The 12,075-nt window shown below is 47.7% G+C and overlaps 1 protein-coding gene across 2 annotated transcripts in view; it reads left to right on the forward strand.

Annotated features, from left to right (window-relative positions):
- LOC131271327 (protein patched) overlaps positions 1-12,075 on the forward strand; it is a 41,738-nt gene that overhangs the window by 2,790 nt on the left and 26,873 nt on the right. The gene's annotated exons all lie outside the window — the stretch shown is intronic.

Raw genomic sequence — 12,075 nt, forward strand, 5'->3', positions numbered from 1 at the left:
CGAGCAGAGGGAAGGAGTACTCACAAGTCATACACAACAGCATACAGTTATTAAGGTACCTTTCGTAACGCTGTATTTGTCGACTGTCAAAACTGTCAATAGAAGGGACCATCAGAGTTTAATTCAATTCCTATGGAACTCGTGCATTGTCCAAGAAAAAGTATGAGACAGAAGATCGCCTCGCGGTTGAGAGATCGCCTCGTGGGGAATGGGACGCAACCAAAACAACGTCACGTCATCCCGAATGGACCACCGCAGTCGGCCGAGACTGCGGCAAAGTCAGCTCCCTCCGGACGATATTATTCCATTAACCATTACAACTCAATCGACTCGCCCGTCCCCGGGGGTGAGTGCCGCTGGTACAAACGTGGCCGATCGAAAACGGTTACGCCAACCGGAGGCTGCAGGAGGCATGGCAGCACGGGGCGGGGAGGGTGGAGAAAGCGAAACAGGCGGATAGATAGACGGCGTAACATAGCCGTGCAGCATAAGGCAACCAAACCCGCTGGCAAAGCATAGCCTCGCGCTGCCAGCGGGGCACCATTGCCACTCCGTTCAGGCACAAGGTGGTCATTCGTGTTCGGGGCTTGGCTCTTTAGGCGAGCACCCTCCGCCCCGACGACGGCTTATCTCCTTTTATTTCCTTTCTGCCTCCTGAACCTTTGTCGATCAGCGCGTCGCCCCATCGACGCGGCAGAGCGATACTTACGAAAGACGAAATGGGCAGGAATGGAGGAAACGAGCGAAGGAGGGAGAGGAAACAACATCCAAACCCAAAACGAACGAACACAGCATACAACGGTGGACACAGCATTCACAGTGTCAGCGCTGGAAGGGACGGCTGGGCAGGGTAAAATAAGACATCAAAAGAAATCATCTAGCCCTACCTCTCCTCTGTCGATGTCAGTGTCGACCCTCGAACGATCGCTCGGTGGTGGAAAATTCGATGTGGGTTTTTCGGTCCCTTTTTATTTTGGACGGTACTCCGCAGCGAACCTTCTCCGAAGCGAGGGAGCTGGTGGTGGTGGTCTCGATGCATTATTGAACGTCGACCTCCGGCTATATATCTTCCGTTCCTGTGGAATCGGGCGAGGTCGGTGGCATATGGTGAACGGCTTTCCTTCTCCTTTAGTGACGGGATGAAGAGGGTTGAAAATACCGCCCCGACAGAGGCAATGCGTCAGGGAGGATTAGCGTATTTACGACTCCCAACAGTGTACACAGGCAGCGGTTTGGGTAACAGGATTCTGGATTCTGGAGTTCCCGTCACCTCCTCTGGAGCGATGGAGTTTGTAACGGACCGGTTCTGGAATTCCATTCCCCAAACTTCAAGCAATGACACGAGTGTCGTCACTAGGAATTCCAAAACGTCCCGCCTAGTCGTGGAAGTCGTGGGCTAGAAACTGCGGCCACCCAGCAAATCGAATGAATGAACATCGCAATTGAATGAAATGCGATCGGCGGAATTGTTATTGGGTCCTTGACTGTGCCGAACGATGTCGCGGCACGCTCCAAAGCCGCCCGACGCCTGATAAGGCGCGGCCCAGTCACCACAACAAGGCATCGAATTTACAAACAATCCCAGCGACATCGTTCCAGCAGCTGATCAGGCGCGCTGTTTCGAAGTAGGCGCTACTACGTGCCTGGACTTCACATCAGCTCCCGGCGGTCGCCTGACATCGTACATCATCGGCTAGACACAGGCTGATGCGAAACGTGCCAAACCTCCACTCCAGACGGCGCAAAGGCAGAGACATTCCTGATCGATCAATACCGTTGCCGCCAGCAGAGGTCACGTTGGATCTTCGATGACGACTGCGATGTCCTCGATATTAATCACTGGGCAGGGCAGAAGTTTAACTTGATCGATTGATTCCCAACCATCAATATCGATTTGGTCTTGAGAATTGTGTCTGTTTTCATATTCTCTTCACATACTTTAAGGGAATAAAGTCTATAGTCCGTTCATTATGAGCGGAAACCCTAAGGGTTATATTTGGTACTAGGGAACCTTGGTCTATTGTCTTAGCCATTCAAACCTTTGGGTCTTTGTTGGGATCTATGTAACAAAATCAATGGACCGTTACCAATTGTGATAAGAGTGTTTTAAACCACAGCTTTGTTGACAGTTTCAGGTTTTAAGTTAATCTACCTACGGTTCAATCCTCCACGTTGCGTGATCGCAATCGTGGTTACTAAAATAAAGGCAATCTCTGGGATTGGCCATAAATTACCGACTGACTGCGTGAAAAAGCGTCAAGCGCAAGACACGACCGACCCGGGGCAACCTTCCATTCATGGTCGAAGCATGGACATGTCCGCACAGCTAGACACCAGATTTGCATTAGAGATGAAACTGTCACTTCGCGGGAGTCTGTGATCTTTATTTGCGGTCCGTTTCGTACGCGGTCAACTTTATCCAACAGGCTCCAAGCTTCACAGGTCTAGACGTCGCCGTGCCGTGTCTACATTTGTAGGCAATTGGATCTAAAACGCACCGGAGGGGGACTGTGTCATGCGTGCGCCGGCACCGTGTTATTAATCGTTTTTCGTACGCGTGCGGTCAGTTTGGAACGACGAGGTAATTTCGAAAGCTGGCAGAACTTGATCTTCGATGTTTCAGATTGTGAACCGAAAATCCGTTGCGAGCTTAAACCTAAGCCTTACTACAGACGCGGTTTCAAGACTTCGTTATGTAAGATCAGAGTTCTGTAGCAATTGGTTGGTAACAAATTAATACATCAAGTTTAGGGAATATGCTGTGACCTACTTTAGTCATAGTTTATCGTGGCCGAATATAGATTTCTTCAGTTTCTCCTTTAGCTCTAAATCCAGCATGACTCACACGATCGGCCCTCGTGCTCTCCGAGGTGCTAATGGGCTTGACCTTTCCAGAGCTTCTTTTTCGTGGCTTTTGACTAGGCCACACATTCCGAACCCATGGGCAACTAGTTTTTCTAGTTTCGTTCGAACGCCAGAATGACCGACAATGCGATGGAAAGAAGTTCTCGTCGGTTGTTCAGACCATTGTGAAGTAGAAGAAGCACAGCCATGCTTTAAAGGTATCCCATATGAAATAAGTTGTCCGAGTTCCGCCGCCCTTCGTATAGCAGACATCCGTGCTTTGACAGTTTATGCTAGCGGAATGTCAAAAGTACGCAATCTTCTGATGCCATCTTGCTTCACTTCTCGGAACACGGCCGAACCGGGAGTGTGGAGCAATTGGGGCCACCATTTCAACTCATGCGTTTTCATTAACATCGTTTTCTGCTCGACTTCTTCGCTCCCTCAGTTTTTGGTGTCCTCAGTGGGTCCCCGTTCTGGGTGGTTGTCCGGTGGTCGTTAAAGAAAGCCACCCAAAAAGTACCTCTCCAGTTTATTGCTTTATCTGAGCGCTGCAATCTTGACGTCGTAGCCACGGTCGCCGTCATCGTCGCTGGGGTGTATTGTCTCTGGTGCTACCGGATTCCGCCCATTCTCGACGGCAACGGTTCGGATCTTCTGAGCCATAATTTGTTATTCTGGTTTTGTTTTTAATCCGGTCCGGGAGGTTTGCGGAGATGGTTACGTAGCCTTTCTTCTCAACCGAGTGCTGGTTTTAGTGTGTGTGTCTGTATTTCTCTCCATCCTTTTTCACTGACTTCCCGTTTACGACATTTCTGCGAACCCATTCCGATCATTCACAAGATCGTGGCTGATGTTGGACCGTTTGCAGTTTACTCCATACGATCGCTTCGTTAAAAAATGTCTCGTGATCGAAGCGCATACGCTGGTAAGCCTCGATCGAAGCCATGCGGAGAAATAAACACGGATGCGGATATTTGTGTTTACGTTAGCGCGCAATAATATGCTTTGACAGCTTCTCACTTGGCAATATTTTTCACGGCACGGCCCCGAACGACGTCGTGTTCTCGGGCGGGAAAATATGTATAAATCAACTCCACTACCGGTCGGCGGAAGCAAAACAAGCAACAAATGGAGAAAGGAAGTCGACCAAAGTGTGCTGCTACTGTGTGTTTATCGGAATGCAAACAAACCTATCCTCTCCGATCTTCTGTACTCCCCCAAAAACAACTTGCAGAATGATTACTCTAGCGAAATCGCAGGATTATGGCTTTGCTTTTATTTTGTTTTGTTTCTGCCACCATTCCTGGCTTTGTTTGTTTAGTCGTCTGCCACATCGTACGTATAATTTACGATTGCAACTGCACCAGAAGTGAGTTCCCGTCGTTTTCCTTCGTTAGCGAACAACTCGCTGCAAATTGTGGCAACGGTAGCAAAAAGATTAAAGAGAATGATAATTAATTGCTGGTGTGTTCGGTTAATTAAAGCTTGAACAAAGTGTGTTTAATTAAACGGTAAAATCGCGCTCTGCGGCGGGAAATTCGGTTCTTTGGCTCCCAGAGACTGTTGAGAGTTCAGACAATTACTGCAACATTGCTTGGCGATGTGTCCGTTCTTCAAATTAGCTGCGGTTGTAAACCTTTCAGCTTTGGTGAATTACTTTACGGACGACTTTCTCTTCTTTCGACCCGTTGGACGACTCGCTGTTTGAAGATGACACACGATCGAGAGCGTCACTGCAGAGGCCGTAAGTCCATCATCTCTATCTAGCACACTCGAGAGGAGGTCTCCGAGGTTGTCTTCCGCAGCACCTTTTAGCTCGACGTGCAAAAGGTGGAGAAAGGTCCCTTCGATCCGCGATCCTGGTGGATCAAAGCCGAATGGCATGGGTTCGCGATTAAACTTACATGTTTATTACGCAATTATTTCAACCCTTGATTGCTCGTGACTCGTGGAAATATTACAACCGCTTGCGTGCGCATGCCGCCAAATGCATCTAGCAAACGATCACACGACTCACCAGTCCAAGTCTAGTCCGGCGATGGTTCGCCTAATGAACCTGAATGCTGCCACAACTCCGCAGGTTTCAACTATCATTCGCTTGGCGGCTCGCGTTTGATTGGGTTGATTTGTTGTAATTAAACTGTTCGATTGTTCGTCGACGGCCGGCCGATTGCATTAGAAGGTTTATGGGAATTGGTTTAGGTTTAGACAACCTCTCGGCGCCAATGTTGCTATCAAATGCACGCGCAATAACAATAAGCTTCGCATAAAAATTGCTCATAGCTGTCACCAGTATGGGGGATTTTCTATTTTATGAACCGATGAACCATCGATTGGTCGACCATACCAACCCTGCGACCGCCTAGCAACATTACATTGACCAGTTCGTGAATTAACTTGGATGGTGCCTGTTGGATCGACGACATACTAAAGATAAAGATGGCGCCTCTGAGAATCGGCTCAGTGACTGAGTGTGCAATCGCCTGTTGATTGCGCAGGTTCTCGCTTCGTAATACGTTGTTTTGGACGCAAATGCCGTGTGAAATTAATAGCATTTAATTTCCATACATGATTTGCAACCGCCAAGCACCAACCAACGGGGAATGAAGTAGAAGGTAAGGGTGAGCAACGGTAATGGGGCGCACATCCGGTGTGGAATGCAGCCCAGAAAAAATCGTCTGCCTGGCGCCATTTGCTTGTTGGCTAAGTGAATTTTAAGAAACATTTTCCTTCCGCTAATTAATTTACCAAACTGTAGAGGTGTGTAATTCAGATTCAGACTCATGAATATGAATGACTCTTTGCTACGTTTTAATGATTCCGAGAGATTCCGTATCGGTTTCCATCCGATCACATCTCTTTGGTGTGCTGTCAACTTTGTCTCCTGACCCCTAACACGGCATACTGGATGTAAACAAACATCAAAAGGAATGTAAACACATTAAAAAAATTAAGCTCACAAAATGAGCCAAGAGTCCTTTGTTGTTTTAGGTCGCTTGAACGAAAGAATCATGAAAGATTCATGAACGATTCGTGAAGATTCATTGAGGTATCGAAAGATCCCAATCAATGTTTTAAGATTCGAATCCCAAAAGAGTTATAAATCCATCTGAATGAATCTTCGGTGAATGATTCATATTAATGAATCTCGTCGAATACTACTTTATACGTCACTCGTTGACGTGTGTGTAAAAATTGTACCTGCCTGTGTGCACGCGATCGCACGCGATCTCCGCTCCCTGACGTGCCGCTATGTCCCCCCTCCCCTCTCTTCCACTTAATCCGCACACATGGGACACGCTGAAGATTGATTAGCCCTACCTATACGCACACAGCGGAGGGTGTGTGCCGTATTCTGGCTGCATTTAAATCCGCGTAGGTCAGTGACAAGACGCCTCGGGCTGATGGCACGGGGAGAGAGGTATGGGGAGATGGGGGAGCGCCCGCCAGCGAAGGGATTCGGATTCGCGAGTAATAAAAAGAAATGGTGATGATGGTTTCGCGATTTCCCATTCACTTGCGAGAGAGAAAGAGAGGGTGAGACTCGGTGGGAACAGACTTGACTCTTCCTTAGTTTGTTGCACGATCAAACGCGGCACATGTACGTTTGTTCGTGTGTGTGTATGCATGCAGGTGAAGCCGTCAGCCAAGCCCCATGTGCATCTTCGGCACGTCGCACTCCGTGACGACACACTCCGCATACGGCGTGGCACAGGACAAGAAAAAGAGGATGAAAAAGAAGGACAAAATTGTCGTAAGAAAACACGAAGAAGACAAGCACCACCTTGGGAGAAGGTGTGTGGATCGCCGATCCGACGATGGATGGGCCTCCGGACGGAATCTCCTTATTTGGCATACGGGACGCGATCTCCAAAGCAACCCCTAACAACCGAACGACACGCCATCTCGCACACTCACAGCACAACAGCACTCGCTGTCGTCGTTCTGGTTGTGTTGCTGCTGCTGCTGCTTATTGTTATGCTTATTCCCTGCCCGCTGGCTGCTGCTGCTGCTGTTGTTGTTGATGTTGTCTTTCGGGGCGTGCGGGACCACCCGGCTAGGCGACTCTCTCTGTCTCTCTTTCACCCCCGCTGGTTCGCGATCTCTTTCGTATTGCACCCATCAAACCCCCTTACCAAAGCAACTCCTCCCTTCAGGTGCTTTTTCCCACCGGCTTGTCCCGGGATGGACGCCACGGTTCAGTTAAAGGTTTTCTGGAAGATTATTGGATGGTTTTATTGCTGGCCGGAATGCTGTCATGGGTCAGAATTCACTTTCTCGCTCGGGGTCTTCCGATTAGAGGCGATCCTCCTGGCGCTGGTTTGCTCCAATTGTGACCACCTTGACCTGACGGTGGTTTGCGCTCTTTGCAGTTATCTTCGTGTGAAAGTTACACTTTAATCAAAGAGCTTTAATTGCGTTCGAAAACATCAAACCTTGTGAACATAAATAATTTTGCATCTTTCAACTTACGATGCTTCTTGTTGTTCATAAATTAACTACGCTTTTTTGGGCATTCTTAAGACTTTTGAAACCGATCAACTTGCTCAAGAAATTGCAGTTGAATTCCTCTATTAGTAGTTGTCCGCAAAAGTTGTTGCTGTAGAAGAGAATTTTATTTTAATTGACTATTTATTGTTTATTTTCATTAATTGTTTCTCGCTAAAATACTTAAGAAAATAATTAATTTAAAAGAACTTTTCAATGGAATATTTTCTTGGGGCTTCGCAGAGGATTCCGAGTGTTTATCATTTGTCTTACACACTTGTTCACCTTGTTCCGGTTCAATTGGACCAAAAGAAGCGTAACCTTTTGCTCGTTAAATTGGTGCAAGGTTGCGTTATTGCAAACGCGATAAGATAAATTTTATGATGTTTGTGTTGATCAAATATTCTTTAAAAAATGTTTTTTTCTTTTAATTAATGTGTCACGTGTCTGGTTTGACTTGTTTTGTGAATTTCGTTGATGTTTGACTGCTTCATATTTGACCTTAGCCAAGATTTGGACCAGTAAATTTTGGACAGGATCCAAAGGAGCTAACTTTAAGTTTTTTTCTGTTGGTTAACGCATTTTTATATTCATATGTTGTATGTGCTAGCTAGAGGATATGGTATTTTGTTGGAAAATAAATATTTTCGAGTTCTTTCAATGATGTTCGATTATTCTTCTACTCAGGATTAGTCAATTTAAAATGTCACCTAATTTTTGCGACGTTTTCTGACGGAGAGATCCTTTTTCTTCGTCTCGCTGTTTATCCCGGATGACCTTTCTTGGGATGACTTTCTTCAAAAAAACAAGAAGGGCCGCTTAAAAAGCGGAGCACAAACCAGCGCAAAGGACGGGCGACGATCGCGCATCCGTACTATGAATGCGTAGCGCCACGATCGTGCATCGATGTGTGTGTGTATGTGTGGGTTTCTGATGTAACGCACGCGGCGGCGACGGCAACCCGGCATGTTCATCTCGCGAACCCCGCGGAGATCAAGGCTTGAGTAAGGCGTTTCGTTGCGTATGTTTTCGGTTTTCGCCTCCTTCTGCCCCTCCATCTCCTTTTGCATTCCTCTGTGCGCCTGTGTGTGTGTGTCGCGGTAGTGGCTGTGCGTAGACGCCGCAAGGGAATTCCCTGCACTAGCGGTTGGCGGTGACGAAGACCGGTGTGTGTGTGTGAGAGAGCTGCGGGACCGCGATGCGGTAGGTCCGAATATCAGATTAAACAATTCCCCCATCTGCCTCCCTCCCTCCCCCCCTGACATCTTCTTCGTCTTCTCCTCCTTTCCCATTCCATGGTCTTCCCTTTCTCGCGCTTTCTCGGCTCGCATGCCGCGCGCTCGCTTGAGCGTGGACCGCATTTTTCGAATCGTTCGTGCTTCGCTTTTTGCTCTTTTTTTCGGTCGTCATCTTGTCTTCATCTTCTTCGCTTCCCCTTTTTTCTCTGATCTTCTTCTCGCGCCCGGCCCGCGTGCGTACGTTGGGGGTCGTCGTTCCACTGAGAGACGTTGGCCGGGCCCGCACTTCCTTGGCTCCCCTTCCCACCCCTTTTTTCACCTTCCACTTCGCGTCCGCATGTCAACCAGAATCGTTTCATTGAGCGCTTATTCGTTGCGTTGTTTTACTCTTTTTTTATGTGTGTGTCTTTCGTGGCCTTTTTTTGTTTCTTTGGTTGGCGCTGTTTCCCTTTTTTTATACATCGCGATTTGCGATCCCGCTTCCGTTTATCGATCGTTCGATCGATCAGCGTTTCCGGAAGTGGAACCCGTTGCCTGCTTTTCTGCGCCTTCTTGTTTTTACTTCCCTTTTGCTTGGTCGGTTTTAGGTTTAGTTTCCCTTCTCTCCTCCCCGCCTAATGGATGGCCCCCGTGGCGTTCGATTTCGTTTGCTTGTTCTCGATTTTTCTCAGTTTTTCCCTTCCCAAAATCAAGGGAAAAGTCACACCTTTTCGAGCGCCCGGGAGCTCGATTGGTGCCACTCCGAAAAAGTTGGTTCCCAGAAACGCCACGAATGGGTTTCCCCGGCCACCCCAAAAAAAAACACCGTCGATGGATGGGGGATGGTCGCTTCGAAAACCCGCCGTCGACGCCATTCTTCAATTAACGACCAATTTACAGTTCTGCTCAATTTATCGCCACACTGGGAAAGTGTGAAAAGTAAATAGCCAGCGTCCACTGTGGTCCTGTTTGTTTACTGCCCTGAGCTGGAAGGGTGGGATGAGAGGGGAACAAAGGGGGAGGGGAGGGTGGAATAAAATAATAAAAACACTGCAATCAACTACCGTTTTGCTTACGCGCATTCCTTCATCGGCCGAAAACATCTCGTGGGTAGCAGTAATACGCGATTGTTGCCGTGTTGTTTTGCTATCTTAGTTTTTTTCTCTCTCCTTCTCTTCTTCCTCCTACTCCTCCGCCACTCGATCAATCAACTCCCACTGCTGAATGTTAGATTCGTCGCCAACGCATGCGTTCGTCCCTAGATGGAGAAAATGTGTTTATTTTCTTTTCCGAAACGAAAAGGACCGCCGTGATCGTGGGTTAGTTTGTGCCCAAACCTTTTCACTCGTTCGATAGCCTTTCTGTTCCCTAAATTTCTTCGGTTTACTGTGCGTGACCTTAACACCTTTGACGTGATCGAGTTTTTGTCTTCTACATGTTCGGTCAATATTGTTGTTCCATTTGCACTGGAATTTGTTTTTCGGTGGTAGCGCAGAGCGTGGAATTTTATAAAAATGTGATTGTGTTGTAAAGCCTGTTTGTTTTTTTACTTATTTCTCAATTTTTATATTATTTCTTGACCATTTTAGAAGATATTTTCTACTTTAATTTTTTTTCAACTCAAGTTACTCTACCTTAACACATTAAGCCATCTCGCCTATGATGGAATGATCGAGAGAAGCAGCTAGTAAACATGGTCGGTGGAGCGGCTTTTGTGATGGCTTCATCATCTCATCGTTCCTACTAAATATGTCATTACCGATTCACCGCGCCATTCCGTGCGATCCACCGGTTTCCCGTGGCTGTATTTCTGCCGCCGCTGGTGGGCGACTCGAAAAGGAAGGAGAGCAAAACAAGATATAAAAAACAACAAGATGAGGAATAAAATAACAACCGACCGATTACATCGTGCGATGGTAGAAAACAACCATGATTTCTCACCCAGTGAGCGAGCGTGGAACGCTGAGAGAAGGATGATGACGGTGAAGATGAGGTTAATGATGCTTCACTCCCCTTTGCTGTTGCGGCATCTCATCAACGATCGTGTCTCATCTCAGCCAAGCCTTGCGTGATCTTGCCACTCGCTCTCGCTCCCGATCGTGATCCCGTGTATTGTGACGTAGCCCAACTGCTAGAGACACTCGGTGAGAGTGCTTCGGCCTGGGAATTCGCCTTGGCGACCACAACAACACCACCCGGTACGGCAGAATAAACATCTTAATTATATTTTATTTCTTCATCGTCCGGAACCGAACCTGTTGGCCGTGCTGGAGCCACGAGTGGAGCGAGACGAAACAGAAACCCACCGTTGCGCCGTGCAAACAGAGACAGCACGAGCGAGAAAAGGTAAAACAAAGCAACGGTGGAGAGTAGAGAGGTTAAAAAAAGGAAAGCAAACGCCGAGATAGCGCCGCGCGCTTTTGGTGGCGCTACGGCAGACATGAACGGGAAGATCAAGCTCAATTTCTGATCAATTGGCCGTCGCCGCCGTCACCGCACACTCATCCGCTTTGCCGTTAATTTTTTCTTTCCCCCTTCCCTCCCCAGTCTGGCGTCCGTCCGGTGGTACGTACTTTTAGGACGGGCATAATTCGTCATCGGTTTGAGCGTGCGAGTAGCCTACACAGCTTGGGAAAGAGCACCGACGGAATGGATGACCAATCGACGAACGTTTACGAAATCAAAAATCGATTAATGTCGACGATCGGTTTTAGGTTGTCGCTTGGGCGGGGTTCGATTTTTTAAAACGGTGTTTTCTCTTCTATTTAGTTTTAAGTAAAAAGAGTAACCGTCGAGTGTTTTTTCAAAGGTTTTCACTAATGTGACTTTAAATTAAAAAAGTGTGTTTAGAAATAGAAATATTTAAATTTATCTCGTTCCGTAAACTTGTGCTTAAACCTCAAATGGATGTCGTTTCGATGTGTCTAAAAGGCTTACAGTCAGAAGAAAATGCTTCCACCTCGTTATGACCGCAAACCAATAATCAGCAGACAGGATAACAAGGCGATCGAACGCGGGAAAACACCCGCCTCGCCAGTCGGGCACCTTATAATTTAAATCGTAAATAAAAATTTCATCATAACGATAATGCCCACCCCCACTCCCCTCCCCCCGCCTTCGAGTGCTTTGTTGATGTGCATATTGTGATTGTAATATCTCTATTTACGGCTCGACGGCTCTGCATTGGCGTGCCGAGAATTGCAATGTTTTCCGCACCCCGCACACCCCGAACCGGGTCGCGTCGTCCGGAAAGGGATAATACCGCAGATGGTGGTTGTACCAGACTCCATTAACCGACCGCCGAACGGGTGGTAGAAGGTCTGCTGCTCGGCCCTGATGGGGCTTTAGTTGATGCCTTTCGCGATTGAGACATAAGCTAGAGTCAGCTGAGCGTCGGCACGAAGATCGAATCGAAGCCGCGGGGGGGTGGATTAGGAAAATGCGGTTGGTATGTGGAGGTGGAAGGAGGGAGGGGATGAGGCGGTAGGAATGTCTCACGACGGCGGAGAGCGATGGGAAAACG

The sequence above is a fragment of the Anopheles coustani genome, chromosome 3 (assembly GCF_943734705.1).
Source record: "Anopheles coustani chromosome 3, idAnoCousDA_361_x.2, whole genome shotgun sequence".
NCBI classification, from domain to species: domain Eukaryota; kingdom Metazoa; phylum Arthropoda; class Insecta; order Diptera; family Culicidae; genus Anopheles; species Anopheles coustani.